The sequence below is a fragment of the Triturus cristatus genome, chromosome 1_2, assembly GCF_964204655.1.
Source record: "Triturus cristatus chromosome 1_2, aTriCri1.1, whole genome shotgun sequence".
In the NCBI taxonomy this organism is placed as follows: Eukaryota; Metazoa; Chordata; class Amphibia; order Caudata; family Salamandridae; genus Triturus; species Triturus cristatus.
The window spans coordinates 841,050,861-841,069,665 of NC_140580.1; positions in this window are offsets into that span (position 1 = coordinate 841,050,861).

Here is an 18,805-nt window from a genome sequence, read left to right on the forward strand (position 1 = left end):
TGATGTTTGCTAATTGTTTTGGCACCTTTTAACAAATCTTCACTAAACTTTCGAAAAGCAAAGTTCACCCACCTCAGCTCCTTCCTGGACGATGAGGAAACATATGAGTTTGCCAATGTTCTCAATGATAATTCACTCAACCTGAGATTTAACAGCTGCCTACAAAAATCCAGAATTGAGTTTTTAGATTTGCAATTGGAGGTACATGGAAGGAAACAAGAGAGCAGTATTTTCCAAAAAGGAAACAGCAGGGAATAGCCTGCTCCATGTGAGCAGTTGCCACCCTGGCAATTTAATTCAAAGTATCCCCTTTGGTGAAGTGCTCAGGGCGAAACATAATTCAGTTCCGAGCAAGCTTTTCAGAGGGAACAGGCCACAATGACCAAGAGATTACTGGAATGGGGTTACCCATGAAGACTATTTTGCAGGCCTGTAGTAAGGTAAAGCGAGTTAGAAGAGAAGATTTATCGACATATAGAATTATTAGAGCACAAGATCCACAACCAATTAGGTTCATTACCTCTTACAATACCAGGCATGGGAAGTTAAGAGCAGTCTCAAAAAGTTTTGGCCAGTGTTAAAAATAGATGAAATCTGTCGAGGCATATCAGTGATTATCTAGAGGTGACTTTTAGGAAGATTACATCCCTGCAAGACACTTCGAGTCACAGTTTGATTAAAACCAAAGTGAATAACAGTACCATAGCAGACTTCTCCACCTGTGGTAGTTGCAAAGCATGTAAATTCAGCTGCAACCGAAAGCAGGTTCAACTCTCTAGTGATCATCAACCATCTAAAATATCCAAACACCGCACTAGCAATTCAGACCATTGTGTATATGCCCTGTGCTGCCCATGTAACAAGTTTTACATTGGGAGCACAATACATAAAGCAAAGAGAGTACTCGAACATCTTAGGGCAATTGTTAATGAGAATAAGCAGTATCCCATTGCCAGCATGGTAATGATAGTAGTCTGTTACATTTGAGTATTCTAGACAGAGTGCCAATCGGAGAGAGAGGAGGTAACAGAGTTCAGGAATTTAGGAGGTTGGAATCAAAGTTTATCATTACATGATACCCTTCATCCAGGGGGGTCTTAACCTGGACGAAGAATTGAAAGTCCATTTAGGTTAAATGACCAGCTCTGTATCTTCAGGATTTGTCTAGCCATGATATCTTAAACATTGAAGTGATATGCAAGTCAAGTCATGCCACTACAATTAGAGATCCTTCCTATTTAGATTGACATTTTTGTATTGAGTGTAGCTGTGCTACTGGATTTATTGTTTTAAATGGTATGTTTTTTCTCTTTTCTACTTATATTTAGGATTGTTTAGTCTGAAACGGACCAAGCAGTAAAATGCAAGAGAGCCATATATATTTCTGTAGCAGTGTTTGGGGCACCAACTTTTGTCATCAGGAACCATGGTAGGCGTTAAGAGTTTTTAATTTATCTCTCTTCATGGAGGAGTTGCCCACTTGGACGAGACGGTGTTCAGGGGAAAACCGGAGAACGCCGGAGTTTGTCGTGGATTTCCTCAGGGGCGTTTTCCTTGTTTGGGGGAGTGGAGTGCCTGAGTCCCCCCCCCCCCCCACGCCCAACTTTGCAGTACAGATATGGTCCCGTTTTGCACAGGCGAGTGTTTTCCGGTTTCCTGCATCAATTAATCTTTTCTCCATGTGTTTGCTCACTGTTTAGTTGCTTGTGCTGAATCGAAGGTACTCTGGCACGTTTGTACCTTCTGTGTTGTGGGGATTTCATTCACTGTGTGCAACACGGTTTGGAGCCGGAGAGCGCTTTCTGGAGGAGTGAAGTGCACATTTTGTTTGGAGCCCCCTAGGACTTCCTTGTGGTGGTACAGGGACCGTGTTTGGTTGTAGTGGCCTGGACCTAGGGTGTGTTGTGTTTCACCTGCTTCCTGTGGCCTCCAGTCTTTTGCACCCAGCTTTGACCTAGCACTATATTAGCCATTCCCTCTGTGGAGCAGTTTCTACTTGATGGCCCTCCTTCAGCTCAGGCAGCTAAGTGGATAGACTGGGTGGATTGCTTGGAGACTTACTTTGCTGCCATTGACCTGGATGAAGAATATAGGCGTCCCATGCGCTTACATTTGGGGGGGGGGGGGGGGACCAGCGATCTACAGGTTGGATAGGTTGGTGGTTGAAAGGGGTCCGCCACACACTTATGTAACATTGAAAAGAGCATTCACAGCCCATTTTGAATCGCTTGCAAACCCCGATTATGAGCAGTTTCTTCTGCGTCAAGCCAGGCAGCTACCGGACGAGTCAGTTGACACATTTTATGTGCGACTGACAAACTTGGCAAGTACATGCACGTTGCCTGATGCGGCGGATGAGATCTGCGCCCAATTCATACAAGGCTGTTCATCTAATAAGTTACGGGAGGTTATCCTGCAGGTCCTGGGCATGTCTATGGCCGACATGCGGACTAGGGGTAGATCAAAAGAACTGTCGAGGGTGAGGGCAGCCCATATGGAGGGGGCACTCGAGCAAGTGGTAAAAGTGGAGCCGTTTAATGCTGTTGCAGCCTGGACCCCAGGCAGGAGGAAACAGAGGACTAAGATGTCGTTGGAACCAAGAACCTGTTATGGCTGTGGAGGACCATTTCCTCATAAAGGTCTGTGCCCTGCATCTGGGAAAAGATGTTCCAACTGCGGTAAACTGAACCATTTTGCAAAGCTCTGTCGCTCTGCACCGATGTCAAGGTATCCTCGCCCTAAACCACTCAACCAGGTATATGCCGCTGACTATCTGATTGAGGAAAGAGAATGAACGATGATGACATGGAGGGAGCTATTCATGTCATCCATGCCTTGCAACCGGGAGATTACCTGCGGAGACACATCCCAAAGTGCAGGGTGATGGTAGAGGGCCATCCGGTGCAGGCTCTGATTGACACAGGAGCATCTATTGATGTAATGGTCCGGTCACTGATGCTCACGTTTCCCGGTCACCTGTCCTGAGCCACACTACCAGCAGGGTATACGCCTATGGGTCCACTGATCCTCTTCGCTGGCAGGAGTGTTCACAGCTGACGTGGCGCAGTGATCTCGATCAACGAAGACCAAAATATATGTCACCAAAGGGGGTCAAGGTATGCTGCTGAGTTGTTGGACGGCAGAATTGCTTCAGTTGTTCACCTTAGCACTCAGTGGGCATCACGCGAATGTGGATGACCTGATGACAAGTTTGCACCGCTGATTGAGGGAATAGGCTCTTTAAAAGATCATATGATAAACCTTCATGTTCATGAGTCAATTCAGCCTGTGGCTTTACGACACAGAAGGGTTGCATTCCATCTTCAGCCAAAGGTGGCAGAGAAACTGGCCAAACTTGAACAGGCGGGCATTATTGAGAAGGTGGATTGCCGGACTCCCTGGGTGTCTCAGATTGTAGTGGCCCGAAAACCCAAACAGCCAGGAGAGGTTAGGATCTGCGTGGCTATACGCCTACCTAACTTCGCCATCAAGCGTGAAAGGCACCTTACCCCTACAGTAGAAGACATTGTGGTTGAGGTCAGTGGGTTGCAATGGTTTCCGAAGATGGATCTACATGCCGGCTATCATCAGTTGATGCTAGACCCTGCCTCCCATGCGATCACCACGTTTTCCACTCATGTGGGCCTGAGGAGGTTCAAACGTTTACGTTTTGGCATCTCCAGTGCCGCGGAGGTCTTCCAGGATACGATCAGGGGGGTTCTTTCCGGCCTTGAAGGTGTGATCAATGTCCATGATGACATACTGGTGCACGCCCCCTCCGTGGAGGAGCATTTTTCCCGCCTAAAGGCTGTCTTTCACTGATTGGTTTTTTGGCTATAATTTTTCACACAATGGTGAGTCACCTGACCTCCTCAAGGATCACGATATTTGAAAAGCTCCTGCCTCCATCAATGTTACTGGTGTAAGAAGCTTTATGGGAATGGTGAACTACTGTGGTCGTTTCAATCGCAACCCAACTGATCTTACTGCTCCATTGAGAGAACTTACCAAAGCCAATGTTATCTGGAATTGGGGACCGGAGCAGGAAAGCGCATTCCAGGCCACAGTCTGAGTTGTCTGTGGATACCAGTCCTATTGGCCTGGTGGCGGTGCTTTCTCAACAGCAAGGCAGTGGGGAATGGGCCCCGGGGACATATGCCAGTCGAGCGTCAACAGCTACGGAAAAGAGGTACTCGCATATTGAAAAGGTGCCCATCGCTACCCACTGGGGGTGCCGCCATTTTCATTTATACTTGTATGGTCAGCCGTTTACTGTGCACACAGATCACAAACCACTTATTCCTTTGTTTATGGGATCCTATTCTAAACCCTCACCCGAATCGATAAATGGATTCTTCAGTTGCAGGACTTTTGTTTCACTGTGGTTTTCCGTCCAGGTACCCAAAACCCGGCCGACTATCTCTCAAGGCCTGCCCGTCCAGCCACTCAGAGCAAGGAGTCAGAGGCAGAGGCAACCGAGGAGTGTGTGTGCCTGGTGGTGGAGTGATCTAGACCCCTTCCTGTATCTTTGGATGAGATTCTAGAGTCCACAATTGGGGACGAGTGCCTCCAACTTTGCCTCTCTGCTGTGAAGACTGGGAAATGGGGCATCTTGTTGGAATAATCAGTGTACCGTACTGGTGTCCCTACACAATGTGAGGGGTGAATTGACCATATTCCCGGAAGGGTGTTTGATGAGAGGTCCCCGGTTGCGGATTCCTGGATGTTTGCAGCGAAGGCTGGTGGATTTGCTCCACATAGCTCATCAAGGGGTCGTTAAAACGAAATGCAGACTGAGGTGCAAAGTGTGGTTTCCCAGTCTGTATGCCCTGGTGGTACAAACGGTGAGGACGTTCCCACTTTGTCAAGCAGCTGGGCCTGCTGACCTACCAGCACCCATCCTTACGGAAGTGATTCCACCATTTCCCTGGCAGCGAGCAAGCACGGATTTTGGAAGTCTCCCAAATGGGAGTCATATGTTGGTGGTCATTGACGATTTCTCAAAGTATCCTGAAATTTTAATTATGGAGTCCATCACGGCAGTTGATCGGAGAGATACCTATTAATAGATTTCGTTAACTCCTACTGCCAGATGGCGAAAGAGGCGCCGGGGATTACCCCCCAATTTGATTACATTTCCCCATGGTAGGCAGGAGTTCCTTTCTTCTTTGCTTGCAGTTGATTGGTGCTGCCTCGTGGTACTGTAATATCCTACTCAACACTAAGTTTGTACTTAATCTGTCTATTTGCAGCTTTCTTTGAGTATGTGTATGTGCCTATGTCTTTGGATAACTCAATAAAATTTGTTTAAAAAATGGAGTCCATCACGGCCAGCCAGACCATTCCTCGGTTTGAGAAAATTATGGCTACCCATGGATTGTTTCAGGAACTTCGTACTGATAATGGCCCTCCTTTCTCGAGCCAGGATTTTGTCAAGTACCTCAAGTCCAGGGGCTTCCATCACAGGAAAGTTACACCCCTATGGCCAATGGAGAGGCAGAGCATTTTATGCGCACTCTTAACAAGGCCATCAGAATTGCAGTGGCAGAACGGCAGGAATTGGATTGTGCTTTGTATGGCTTCCTAAGAGTATCGAATGACCCCCTCACTCTACTAGCCAATTAAGCCCCATTTCTTTATGTATGAACTGATCAATGGGTGATGCGATTCCTCACTTTGAAGTTGTATCTGCCGAACATGAGCTGGTGGCAGACAGACTGCATGCAACGCAAGTTGAAGGACATGGTGTCAATAAGGCGTGGAGCAAGGCCCAGTTTGTTTAAAGTAGGGGACACGGTCATGGTGAGAAATCGATACCCCAAAGGGAAGTTTAGCCTGCCTTTTGAGATTGACCCCTGGGTGGTCAAGAGTGTGCATGGGACCAAGGTCACGGTGACGAGGGACAGAGTGACCATCTCGAGTAAAGTATCCTTTTTTACAGTCCACTGGATTCCTGGCAGCGGTCGAACAGGGGACTGTGTGCCTACCAGTGAGTTAGACCTGGGTTCCGATGACGATTCTGGAGATGGTGGGGGGATGTGAAAGTGGCGGATCATCTGGTCCAGGCTTGCCTCTGTCTGGGCAGGGTGATTCTTCGTGTCAGCCGAGCGTGACCTGTTTCCCCTCCCCGAAGAACACGAGGGGCCAGAGGCTGGCGTACGGGACGGGGTGCTGAAAGGTACCAGCTTCGGCCTTGCCCCACCAGGTTGTCGCGTTTAAAGAACTTTGTAACTTATTGAACTACCTTTATGATATGGACACCTTACGTCTAAATTATGTGGTTTGTTTTTTAGCATGGCACTGGTGGCATTTTGTGTTTTTCTTTTGTTTGTGTCTTTTGTTTTGCAGGTTGTGGAGGAGTGCGACTATGGGGCATACCATTGTGCTCAGTTGCCCGAGTGGGGTTTGTGTAACTCCCCCTCTGGGGGTAAGTCCCGATAGTCCCAACTGATGTAGGGGCGAGGGATATTCAATAAAGAGGCTCGCTTAGAACTCCAGATTGAGAAGAGTACAGCAGTGTGTCCTCTTTCTTACTTACATGTGGGAACATAACATCCTCCAATACAGGCCGCTACTGATGTGTGATTAATAGCTCGGGAGGTGGAAGTTGGCTGATTGAGCCATTTTGTTTGCACATGGTGACATTGGTGACAAGGTAAAGGAGGAGTCCAGGGTAAAACCAAGCTATTTGACTGCATTAGGAAAGTAGGAGGAATTCCATTTTCAACAAGAATATTTTCAGGTAGTGTAGGTCCATGACGACATGAATAATTTTCAGGCCCTTTCACAGAGGAGAGTTTTAAATATAGCTGTGTGCCGTAAGCAGATTGGTGAAACTTTCAAAGAGAGCTATTTACAAGCAGCTCCAGAGACTCCACAAAGATTGAATAGAATTGGGGAAAGGGTGGAGCCCTATGGTATACACTAGTTATTTTATTCCTCTGTGGATGTGTAATTTCTCAATTTCCTGAGCTAAGACCAGCCATTCAGGAAAGCGTGGAACCCCTTTAGCACCTTTCCTCTGAAGGACATTCTAACCACCAGGGTCCTGAGGAGGAGAGTGTGGTCCTCTGTCTCACAGGCAGCAGGCAAATCCATAAGGATCAAAATACACACCACCTTTGTCGAGGACGTGGTACCAGTTGCCCAAGATCTTCAAGATTGCCATTTAGGTTCTTTATCCTTCTCTAAATCTAGATTGGATATTGGAGAGCAAGTCATTGTTACTGTGTATCTTAAATGACAGAGAAACACATTTTTCCATGGCTTTTTCGAATCATGAGAGGTTGGAGATGAGCTTGAAATTTCTGAAGATTTCAGTGTCTGCACTGTGTGAGTATGGGTGATATATGACTCCGTTTTAGATTGTTGGGAAACAGTCTTTGGGATAGAAATACATTCAATATTGTGAGACCGATTGGTGCATAAAGATTGATTTTCTTTTTATTGTTTTAGCTGGGATTGTGCCTCTGATGTATGGGCTAGGTTGCAATTCTTTATCTTGGAGAGATCTTCAGTGCTGAGCTTTTGAAATGATTCCCATGCGTTGGTTTATTTGGTAGTCAAAATGGGTGGAGGAAGATTTACCGAAGAGGATTTATTTAAGTATCACTATTTTGTTGGAGGGAAATGAAAGGCAACTGTCGCGTTCCATATTGGGTGGAGGGGAGCTTATTCTTCCTGAGTTTGTTTTACCCTGGATAATACTGAAAAGGTTAAGAGATGAATTGTGAGAATGAGAGATTAGATCCTGGAGAAAGATCATTTCTGAGTTTTACATTTCCGTTACATTTACAGCTTTCTGGCTGTCAGATATGTCGGATTGCTCTTTTTGAAAAAGTCTTTCCAGTTTTTGATTTCTTTTTAGGTCTCGCCTGACCCAGCGCATGCGCTGGTCTGGCGAGACTTATTGAGAGGGCTCCAAAAAGTGCTACCAGGCCAGCCTAGAGCTACAGTGCATGTTTCCTCCTTTTTTAACCTTTTTTTAAGGGCATGGGTGACTTTTTGCCCCAAGCCATAGGAACAGTGTCCTCTGGGTGATTGATATATAGTTAAAGGGAGCATGGACACTGGACCTTTATTAGCTCCTTGGTCCCCCCTTCTTGTGTGATTAAGACATTCGTAAACCATGATGATGAGTGGTTGTTCTGACCTTTTAGTTTTGCCAGGGCTACTAAGTTAGCGATATAGTCAATGCTTTTGTATAATGAGATAGGTAAGATCTATATGGTTATTTAGTCTAATCATTCATTCAAGCATTTCACAGTGAATAATTTGTGATCTCTGACCCATGTTTTGATCTGAGCAAGATCCTTATGTATGAGGCCCGCCACAGGGAAGCGAACTGTAATGGGAAGTGGCCAGTCCAATCCACTTCGACAGAGTGGCGGCAGGTGCTAACTTTGCTAGAGGTAAATAGACATAAAATGTTTTCGTTTATTGTTGCTGGGTAATGTGGACAGTTCAGTAAGGTCGTGTAGACTAAACGTTGTCTAGACCTCAGAAAAGATTCGAATCTAGGTTTACCCCAGTCAGATGTTTAAGTCTCTACTGCAGATTTGTTTGAGGATAGCATCTGGTTATGAATGATGTATTCAGAGAAGTGCTCCACAAGTTCTTAAAGGATGTTTGTGGTCTGTAAATAATATGGTGGTAGATAATTATGAGCAGATTGGCTACCAGTGCCATTTTCATGCTTTTAAACGAGGATAAGAGGTTGAATTGGATTGGTGACAAAACCGTGAATCACTGAAGATTATTGCCACCCCATTCTCAATTTTGTCTGGTTTCTCTGATCTTAGAATCAAGTAACCAGAAAGGAAGAGGGAGTACATAATGTTTTGGATAAGGCATTTAGACATGTTTCCAACATACAGAAAAGTTCAGAGTTGGTCTTTTCTACCACCGCCACAATTTGGTGGTGATGTGCATTCGCGGATTGAACGTTGACCAACATGCCTGAAATAAGGAGGTTGTGGCCTCGAGTGAGTTGATATTCATAAGAACAGTTCATTTTTACCAGACTTTTGAAGTTGGATCTTCTTTTATAGAGCTGCTTGTAGCATAGCTCATGTTAAAGAACTGGAATACCTTTGGGTTGATTTTCAAAGCACAACGTGGCTCTAGGTGGACACCTTGGCTTGATAACAGAATGGAGCAAGCAGCCAGGATGGAAGTGTGCTTGCAGGGCTGGTGTCCAGATGTGAAAAAACGAATGTAATGGGGTGAGGTCAGTATAGGTTGAGTTGGGCAGCCCCCTTAAGAATTTTGGTGAGGAAGGAGTGAGGATGAACGTTAAAGCCCTGGAAGATATAGTCATCAGGCTGCTGTTTCAGATGAGCTGCTTGATGCTTCTTGGAAAGTGTTAGGTGTAAGAAGCTAGGTGACAGAGCTACCACTCAGTCAGCCATCCTGAATGAAGACGTTTGTGATATAATCTGCTGAAACTAGTCAGAGGGACTGCACCAATGCGTGTGCATGTGGTGGGAGTTCAGCTAAAGCATGTTAAAGCCTCTAACAACTCTTTTTTCCATTGTGGCTTATATTCTGGTGGTGAGGTTCTCACAATCGAGGACGTGTTTTACATATAAAATTGATTTGTCCATTATGTGTATTAACCAACACGGAAGACTGGCCTCTCCTACCTCACCAATGTTTACGCAGTGATGCCCCTAATGATACTCAACACTTAGGCTAATTTCTGCAATGCTGTGGCCTTGGGGACATGCCATACAGGAAGAGTTCTGCCAATGGAGCGTGAGCTTGACCTACAGCACCTGCCAAACCTAGAGGAAAAGGCCTACTAAATAGCTTTATTTACTTTCTGCGCATTCCTCTCAACACATGAAACCCACATGCTTAATGTGCAACACTTTTGCAAGATAATACAGGATTAAATCAAATCAGACTTAACAATTCAGTGAGTTAAATTTCTTCTGAAATAGCTGATTATAGTTAACTTGCGTTTTAAAAGCAGACAGTAGTTTCCTCCTGTTGATTGAAATAAAGGGGTGTATGATACAGGCCCAGTTTTAGGGTTTGATTTTTAATCAGAAGGCTCAGCACTACTGGAAAACGTGCATCTTGAACATAGAAAATAGTCTCCAAACAATGAGCTCAGCTTGGACCTAGCCATGTGAATGTTTAACGATGTTGATGGTTAACTTACCGGATATACAACAGAATTATCCTGAAACTAATAAATGAACTTTGTTGAGATACATTCATCTTAAGTAAATATGGTTGAATGATATTGCCTGAAAGGATTTATTTTGAAGTCTAATTGAGTCTATTTTGGCCTCAAACACCATGGAACTCAATGCCAGGGAAATCTTTTAAAGACTCGAGTGTAGAGAAGGCAAAGGTCATCTATAAGATAACTGACCATTTTCTGTTCTGTATGGGGGGGGGGGTTACCAAATATTAACTATAAACTCAGAGAAAGTTTATTCAGAGACCTACAGGATCGGGCGAAGTTAGTAAAGATGTGGCACAATCTTCTTCCAAGGCGTGTTTCCAGTGGGGTTATTTTAATTTTCTGGCTACTCTCTTGGCTAAGTGTTTTACCATTAGAGACTATTCACTTCTTTGTTATTGGAGAGAACATTTGCAATATGTAGCTTAAAATGTTAGCGCTGCTTAGAGATTGATCTGTTTTCTGGTTTCCATCTAGTCTGGTAATAATTCACACCAGTCTAGATGGAAAAAAACATTGATTTCATATTTACTCATTTTATTGAAGTGCAGCCCTGCCAACACACCTCCAACCTGACCTGCTGCTCCTTTGCTGGTTCAGCCAGAGACCCCCCCCCCCCCTCCCTACAGCTCAATCTAACCGCGATGTGGAAGCCAGATCTTCCAGTACCGTTAGGCCACGCGGGTGCTGTACAGTACAGCTCAGAATACTAATAAGCTCACATGATTATTGCATGTTTTATCACAATATTTATTATACATTCTATCCATTATTGTACGTCTTGAGTGAAAGGCTAAGGCTAAAATATTCATTAATAAAAGGCAGACGTCCGTAAACGCAGATCTGCTTTACGCCGGCTACTCTAATGCAGAGCTTTGCTGGCCCAGGCTTCACTTGCCCTAATGGTTTCTTTTGGTTAATCATAGTCCTATTTTAATGTACACACCCAGTCCTTTCGAAAGATGAAATTTTCAGCAGATTAAAAGCTGTATATTATTTCAGTACAGGAGCGCCACCTTGAAGCATGCCTCCCTTTCAAGTATTTTTTTTCCAGTTCAATCATTTTCATTGGATTTCTTGGAGAGGAAAGCAATTAAAATGTTGCTTCAGACATAAAAAGGCGGCTAACCATAAAATGTAGATTAAGTTGTGAATATAAAAGTTCTCGTCAACTCTGTAATAAATATAATACACATTTCGGTAAACGGTACTCTTGTAGGGGAGGAGCTTTGATCTTCTAGGGCCATATTATACAAGTGCCCTGGGGGCGCAACGGGCGTATGCGTCAGATTTGCGTGCCACCGGGGCACTTTGGTATTACAGAAGGGGCCACAGAATGCAGACCCTTCTGTCATACCGATAGCACTGGCGCGCATAAAGCGCCAGCGCTATCTTCAGAGTGTTCCCTCATTTGCATGGGGACGTGCCCCGTGCAAATGAGGTAATTCCTTTGCCTCTGCCCCACACCGTATTACAGACTAGGGCGCAGAGGCAAAGCAGGTTTCAGAAGGCGCACTGACAGTGTCCCACCTAATGACAGCCCTCTGGCAGGGGAAAAGAGATTTCCATGGACCCTCCCAGACAGCCCCTTTCAGGTGGGTGCAGTCACTCACTGCACCCGCCAGCAAGGCGATCTCTATTCCCCCTTCAATGTGCAGGCGGGTTGCTGCCTCCAATGTGAAAACACGGACCAGCTTCAAAACACCTGCTCTGTTTTTCACATGAAGGTGGTGCTCCCTGGGCAGCATAATTGCAGTGCATTTTCATTCATTTTCACGGGTGCACCTTTTAAAAGGTGCGCCTAGCGCAATAAAGGAAAATGTGTCACAGGTATAATACGGCCCCAGGTACGCATCTGTTCGCGGCACCCCTGGCTAGTTTTGACAGCACACCAGGGTGCCGTGGCGCGCAGATTGGCCTTAAATTGAGCACACTCTGAGATTGTCCAGACCTGAAATTAGTTTTATCTTTGGTTTGGTGTATTCAAGAGATATAACACTATTGTGATAAACAATTTAAGTTGTGGAATTCAAAATTACAAATTATTGTTGAAGGTTTCACTAACTGAAAAGAGAGCAATTGTCTTTGAAGGGGAGAGGATGTAATCTTACGGCTAGAGGGGTCGGCCTCAGACTTGGTAACCTGATGAACAAGTTACTTACCTTCGGTAACGATGTATCTGTAAGAAACATTAGTTAGTTAGATTCCTCACCTTAGAATATCCCCAGGCGTCAGACTGGATCCGGAAGATTTTTCGTCAGCAATACCCCTTGCGCGTCGCTAGGCGTCTGCGGCTCCGCGTCCGTCGTCGGCGTTGTGCGCCGGAATGACGTCGGAGTACTTAGACGCCGCCCTCGCGCGCTGACGTCAGTTCTTGTACATAGCTTTCCGCGCCAGGAACGCAGAGCCATGCAAAAGACCGACACTGGTGCCAAAAATAAAATCTAGGGGCCTGAAAAGGATAACCTTAACCCTAGATGTCAGTTCGCAGAACGGGGAGGATGGGTGGGTCGGTGAGGAATCTAACTAATGTTTCTTACAGATACATCGTTACCGAAGGTAAGTAACTTGTTCATCTGAAAGAAACACGTTAGTTAGATTCCTCAACTTAGAATAGATACCCAAGCAATACCATCCCCGGAGGTGGGTCTGCGAACCAAGATCACACCAGAATGTCCTGGAGGACAGAACGGCCAAAGAAGCCATCCCTCCGGACTTGGCTGTCAAGGCAATAATGCCTGGCAAACGTGTGTAGCGAAGCCCACGTCGCCGCCTGACAGATGTCCTGCAAAGGGACACCCCGTCCCAAAGCAGTAGTAGCCGCTGTGGCCCGAGTAGAATGGGCGCGCAGCCCAACAGGAGGGTCCTTTTTTGCCAATGAATAACAAATTTTGATGCACAAAACGACCCACCGAGAGATGGTCCGTTTGTGCACAGCTTTCCCGTTCTTAGCACCCACGTATCCAACGAAAAGTTGGTCGTCCACCCGGAACCGCTTTGTGCGGTCCAGATAAAAGGAGAGCGCACGTTTTGGGTCCAGACGGTGGAGCCTCTCTTCCTCTTTGGAAGGATGCGGAGGCGGAAAGAAGGTAGGCAAGGTGACAGACTGCCCAAGATGAAAGGGGGTCACCACTTTCGGTAGGAAGGAAGGACGAGGCCGAAGGACAACCTTGTCCGGATGAACAGATAGAAAAGGAGGCTTTGATGATAAAGCCTGGAGCTCACTCACCCGTCTAGCCGAGGTGATGGCTACCAGAAAAGCAGTCTTAAGCGTCAGCAGACGAAGAGGACAATTATGAAGAGGCTCAAAGGGAGCGCACATTAGAAATGTGAGAACAAGATTCAAGTCCCACTGAGGCATTACAAAAGGCACAGGAGGGAACCTGTGAGTAATGCCTTTTAGAAAGCGTGTAACTACAGGGGACTTGAAAAGAGAAGGCTGATCAGGAAGCCGCAAGAAGGCAGAGATGGCAGCAAGATAACCTTTCAAGGTGCCCAGGGCAGAGCCCTGCCAGGCCAAAGAAAGAAGAAAGAGGAGAACCTCAGAAAGAGGGGCGGAAAGGGGATCCACAGCCTTTGCTGTGCACCATGCCACAAATTTGTTCCACCGGCAGGCGTATACCGTCTTTGTGGAGGGCCGCCTGGCTGCCAGAATGATATCACAGACTTCAGGAGGCAAGTCAAATGGCATCAACTGCCGCCGCTCAATCTCCACGCATGGAGGTGGAGGCTGGACAGGTTCGGGTGTAGGACCGTCCCCTGCTGCTGCGACAGAAGATCCTCCCGAAGGGGCAGACGTATCGGAGGATCGGTCAACATACTGAGTAGCTCGGGATACCAGTACCTTCGTGCCCAATCCGGGGCCACCAAGATGACTTGGGCCCGGTCGTGCCTGATCTTCTTCAGCACTCTGGGCAGAAGTGGTATAGGCGGAAAGGCGTACAACAGACCGCAACTCCACTCGTGACGAAAAGCGTCGCCGAGCGAGTGCCGCCTTGGAAATTCCAACGCGCAGAACTGCTGACATTGCGCGTTCTCTTCGGTGGCGAATAAATCTAACCAAGGCTCTCCCCACTGCTGAAAGAGACCTTGCGCCACGTCAGAGTTCAGACGCCATTCGTGATCCATCATGCACCGGCGGCTGAGTTAGTCTGCTCTGGCATTCAGAGAGCCCGCCAGATGTTGAACCACTAGGGTGACGCCCTGGTGTTCCAGCCACGTCCAGAGGCGCAGAGCCTCCTGACAAAGGGTCCACGACCCCACCCCTCCCTGTTTGTTGCAATACCACATGGCGGTGGTGTTGTCCGTGAACACCTGCACGACACTTCCCCTGACAGAGGGAAGGAAGGCTTTCAGTGCAAGTCGGATCGCTCTCAACTCCAACAGGTTGATGTGGAGGCGAGACTCCGCCGGAGACCAGAGGCCTCTGATCTCCGTCTCTCCCATATGGCCACCCCATCCCAGGAGGGACGCATCCGTCACTACGACGTGCTCCGGTTGGGGAAGGGAGAGGCTCTTGCCCGTACCCAATCGCGGTCCGTGAGCCATCACTGCAACTGCTGTGCAGTGCCCTCCGAGATCAAGACATGGTCGGACAGGTTGCCGTGATGCTGGGCCCACTGAAACGTCAGGTCCCACTGCAGAGCCCGCATGCGCCGCCTGGCTTGATGCACTAGTAGGATGCAGGAGGCCATCAGCCCCAGAAGCCGCAACACTAGCCTGACCGAAACCCAGGATAGAGGCCGAAAGATGGGAATCAGGGCCTGAATATCCCGGACCCGCTGTTCCGGCGGATAGACCCAGAACTGCGCCGAATCGAGAACCGCTCCGATGAAGAGGAGCTTCCGAGAGGGACGCAGGTGTGACTTCGGCACATTGATGGAAAACCCCAGCAAATGCAGGAGATCCGCCGTAGTCTGGAGGTGGGAGACGACTGCCTGGGGCGAGCCCACCTTCAACAACCAGTCGTCGAGATAGGGGAAGACTGGAACCCCTGATCTGCGCAGATGAGCTGTGACCACCGCCATCACTTTCGTGAACACCCGAGGGGCACTGTTAAGGCCGAAGGGGAGCACGGTAAACTGAAAGTGCTCTTGACCCACCGTGAACCGCAGGTAACGCCGGTGGGCCGGCAGGACAGGGATGTGGAAATATGCGTCCTGCAAGTCCAACGCTACCATCCAGTCTCCAGGGTCTAGGGCAGCTAGAACCTGAGCCAAAGTTAACATCTTGAACCTTTCCTTCCGGAGGAAGGCATTGACGTTCCGGAGGTCCAAGATAGGGCGTAGGCCCCCTTTGCCCTTCTTGGGAACCAGAAAGTAGTGGGAATAACAACCACGACCTACTTCTGGGCTCGGAACGCGCTCGACGGCCCCCTTGGCCAAGAGGGCCGAAACTTCCTCGTGGAGAAGATTCAAATGATCCCCCGAGATACGGTGGTGCTGCGGTGGCATGGCTGGAGGGGTCGTCTCGAAGGGGAGGGAGTAGCCCCTTCGGACGATTTGCAGCACCCACCTGTCCGATGTTATGGACCGCCAGTGAAGCAGGTGATGGCAAACTCTGCCGCCCACTGGCGTGGAATGGGCCTGAAAGCTCGGACTAGGAAGGCTTTGAGGCGGATGCTGCCGGGGTGGATGTGGGCTGACCGCGTCGTCCTCCAGAACCGCCTCGGCGGAAACCACGTCCGCGACCGCGCGCAGGTTGGTTCTGCGGCTGGTGGCTAGGCGGACGTGAGGAGGCACCCCTTCCTTGGCCACAAAAGGGGCGAAAGGCGGAAGTTTGCGACCGCGGGGCCGAGAGGCCCAAGGACTTGGCCGTAGCCCAGGAGTCCTTAAAGCGATTCAGCGCACTGTCCGCTTTCTTACCAAAAAGGCGAGTGCCATCAAAGGGCATGTCCATGAGAGTGCTCTGGACATCTCCCGAAAAGGACGTGGACCGCAGCCAGGCGTGATGTCTGAGCGCCACCGTGGTAGAAATCGCCCTACCCAGCGAGTCCGTAGTGTCAAGCCCACATCTGATAGCATGTCGCGCTGCATCCCTCCCATCGGCCAGAGCCTGGGTAAGTCGTGTCTGGACCTCCTCCGGACACAGGGGCAGCACGTCCTCCACCGTATCCCACAGAGAGTGGGAATAACGGTCCAAAAGACAGGCGGTGTTCAAGGACCGCAGGCCCAAACTAAGGGAGGAGAACAGCTTTTTGCCAAACTGTTCCAGTCTCTTGAAATCCCGGTCCGGCGGAGCGGTCGGGAAGGAGGATTGGTAGGTAGAAGCCTGGATAACCAGGCTCTCGGGGGTGGGGTGTTGGGACAGAAAACTGGGGTCGCCCGGAGCAGGGCGGTGGCGCCTGTCGACGTTCCTGTCCACAGGAGGAACTGTGGAGGGCTTGGACCAGGTGCCCTGCAGAACGTCAATGAGGGCCTCATTGAATTGCAGCAGAGGCTCAGTGGAGCTTGCTGCAGACTGAAGCACCTCAGTGAGGACGTTAGTTCTCACAGCCACGGCAGGCAGCTCGAGCCCAAGGGCTGCGGCCGCCTTGCGCAGCACCACAGAGAAAGCAGCACCCTCCTCCGAAGCCACAGTCGGAGGAGAGATGAATCCAGTGTCTGGTGAGGTATCCAGACCACTGGCCTCCCCCAGTTCATCTGCCCAGTCCTGTGACAGCTGAGCCTGAACGGCCATAGGATCCTCGGACCCCTCCCATTCGCCCCCGTCATCCGATTCCTGGTAAACAGGAGGAAGGATCGGAGCCGGACGATAGACATAATGTGTCTCCAGCGGCGCCGTACGCGTCCATCGATGCCGTAACGGCGCCAGGTCCGGAGCGGGGCTGAACTGGGGCACGACGCCGAGCGGAGCCGGCGTCGGAGGTGGAACCGGTGTCGACGCCGGCGGAGGAGGCGTGACGAGGTCGACCGGCGTCGGCGGGACGAGTCCCTCGGGCACTTGCGGCATCGAGGCCGGAGCCGGCGCCGGGGCCGGAGCCGCCGGCAGGCAAGGTTGCCCAGTCGGGTCCGCGGGGCCCGAAGGCACGCCAGCGGGCGTCGACGGCGGAGCCAGGTTCCACATGGCCGAGAGGAAGGCACTGACTTCCGCCGGCGTCGCGTCAGTCCCAGGGACCGGCGGGTATGGGGACTTGCGCGGCGCCTGCGGCTCCGCTGGAGCCGCGGGGGTGGAACCACCCTGACCCTCGGCCGAGTCGCGCGACCGGCGAGGGGAGTCCGAAGAGCGGTGTCGCCTCTTGGACTGCTTTGACTTACCCGAAGACTTGGAGCCAGACGATCGATGAGGACGTCGGCTGTGGCTCCGCAACCAATCCTTGGACCTCCTCCTGGACCGGGATCGAGCGGGGCGCTGAACGGCGAAGCTCGAGGAGCTTACGGGACCGCTCCCGTCTAGCCTTCGAGGTCAGGGCCTTGCAGTCCGAACACGACTCCGCGTCGTGGTCGAGGCCCAAACAGTAAAGGCACCGGCGGTGATGATCCGTAACCGACATCAGGTGGTTGCAGTCAGCACAGGCTTTAAAACCAGGCATCCTACCGGCACCGGAGTCGAGACAAGATCAAAAAACTTAGTCAAAAAAGACTAAAAGGGGTAGCTCTCCCGGATCTGCGCTTACTGGCGCGGAAAAAAGAAGAACTAACGTCAGCGCGCGAGGGCGGCGTCTAAGTACTCCGACGACGTCATTCCGGCGCACGACGCCGACGACGGACGCGGAGCCGCAGACGACGCCTAGCGACGCGCAAGGGGTATTGCTGACGAAAAATCTTCCGGATCCAGTCTGACGCCTGGGGATATTCTAAGGTGAGGAATCTAACTAACGTGTTTCTTTCAGATTTGAGTCTCGACAACGACGCTCAACATTCTGTGAGTTATGTAGAAGGGACCTGGAAAAGTCATCAGTAAAGAGGGGGAGCCATTTTAGGAGGTTGGTCTATCCGAGGAAGAGTCTACTTACATTACTGACCAGGTGATATTAAGTCTTAAAATATTTTAAGCAACCAGTCTGATAAACTTCAGGAGAATATTTCCACGCCCAAGTAGGTGGTACTCGGTATGAAAGACGGAAGTGCAGCGAGGGCGGCATTCATACACCTGTACTTTCATAGCACTTTCATTTTGCACTTGGATTATTCAGTATTTTTCGGTGTTGCACTTTAGATAACTTTTTTTTTTACACTTATTTTGGAATGCGTTCAAATCTTCCAAGATAAATTTTCCTCGTCATTTACAACACTTCTATATTTTCTACTGGGCTATATTTCAACAAGTAGTATGCTCCCATGGAGGTTCAGTCATTGCATTAGGCCTCACATGATCACTGAACAATGGCAGTAGGTTTTAGCCCAAAGCGCCTCTGCACAGACAGAGGGATTTCTTGAGTGGGAATTAAAGACATCTCAATTCTTCTCGAATAGCTTCATCTGCACACCTGACGTCCTTAGTAAACTGACAACTCATTTCAAACTTGCCCCAGTAAAGCCTTGTAACTAATTAAAGATTACAGTAACACCACTGTTCCTTTTAATTTATCGTATGAACATAAAATGGTAAACAAGTATTTGAATTTCAATAGGTCTCGCATTTGCAAGAGTTTATGATATTGGCATTGTA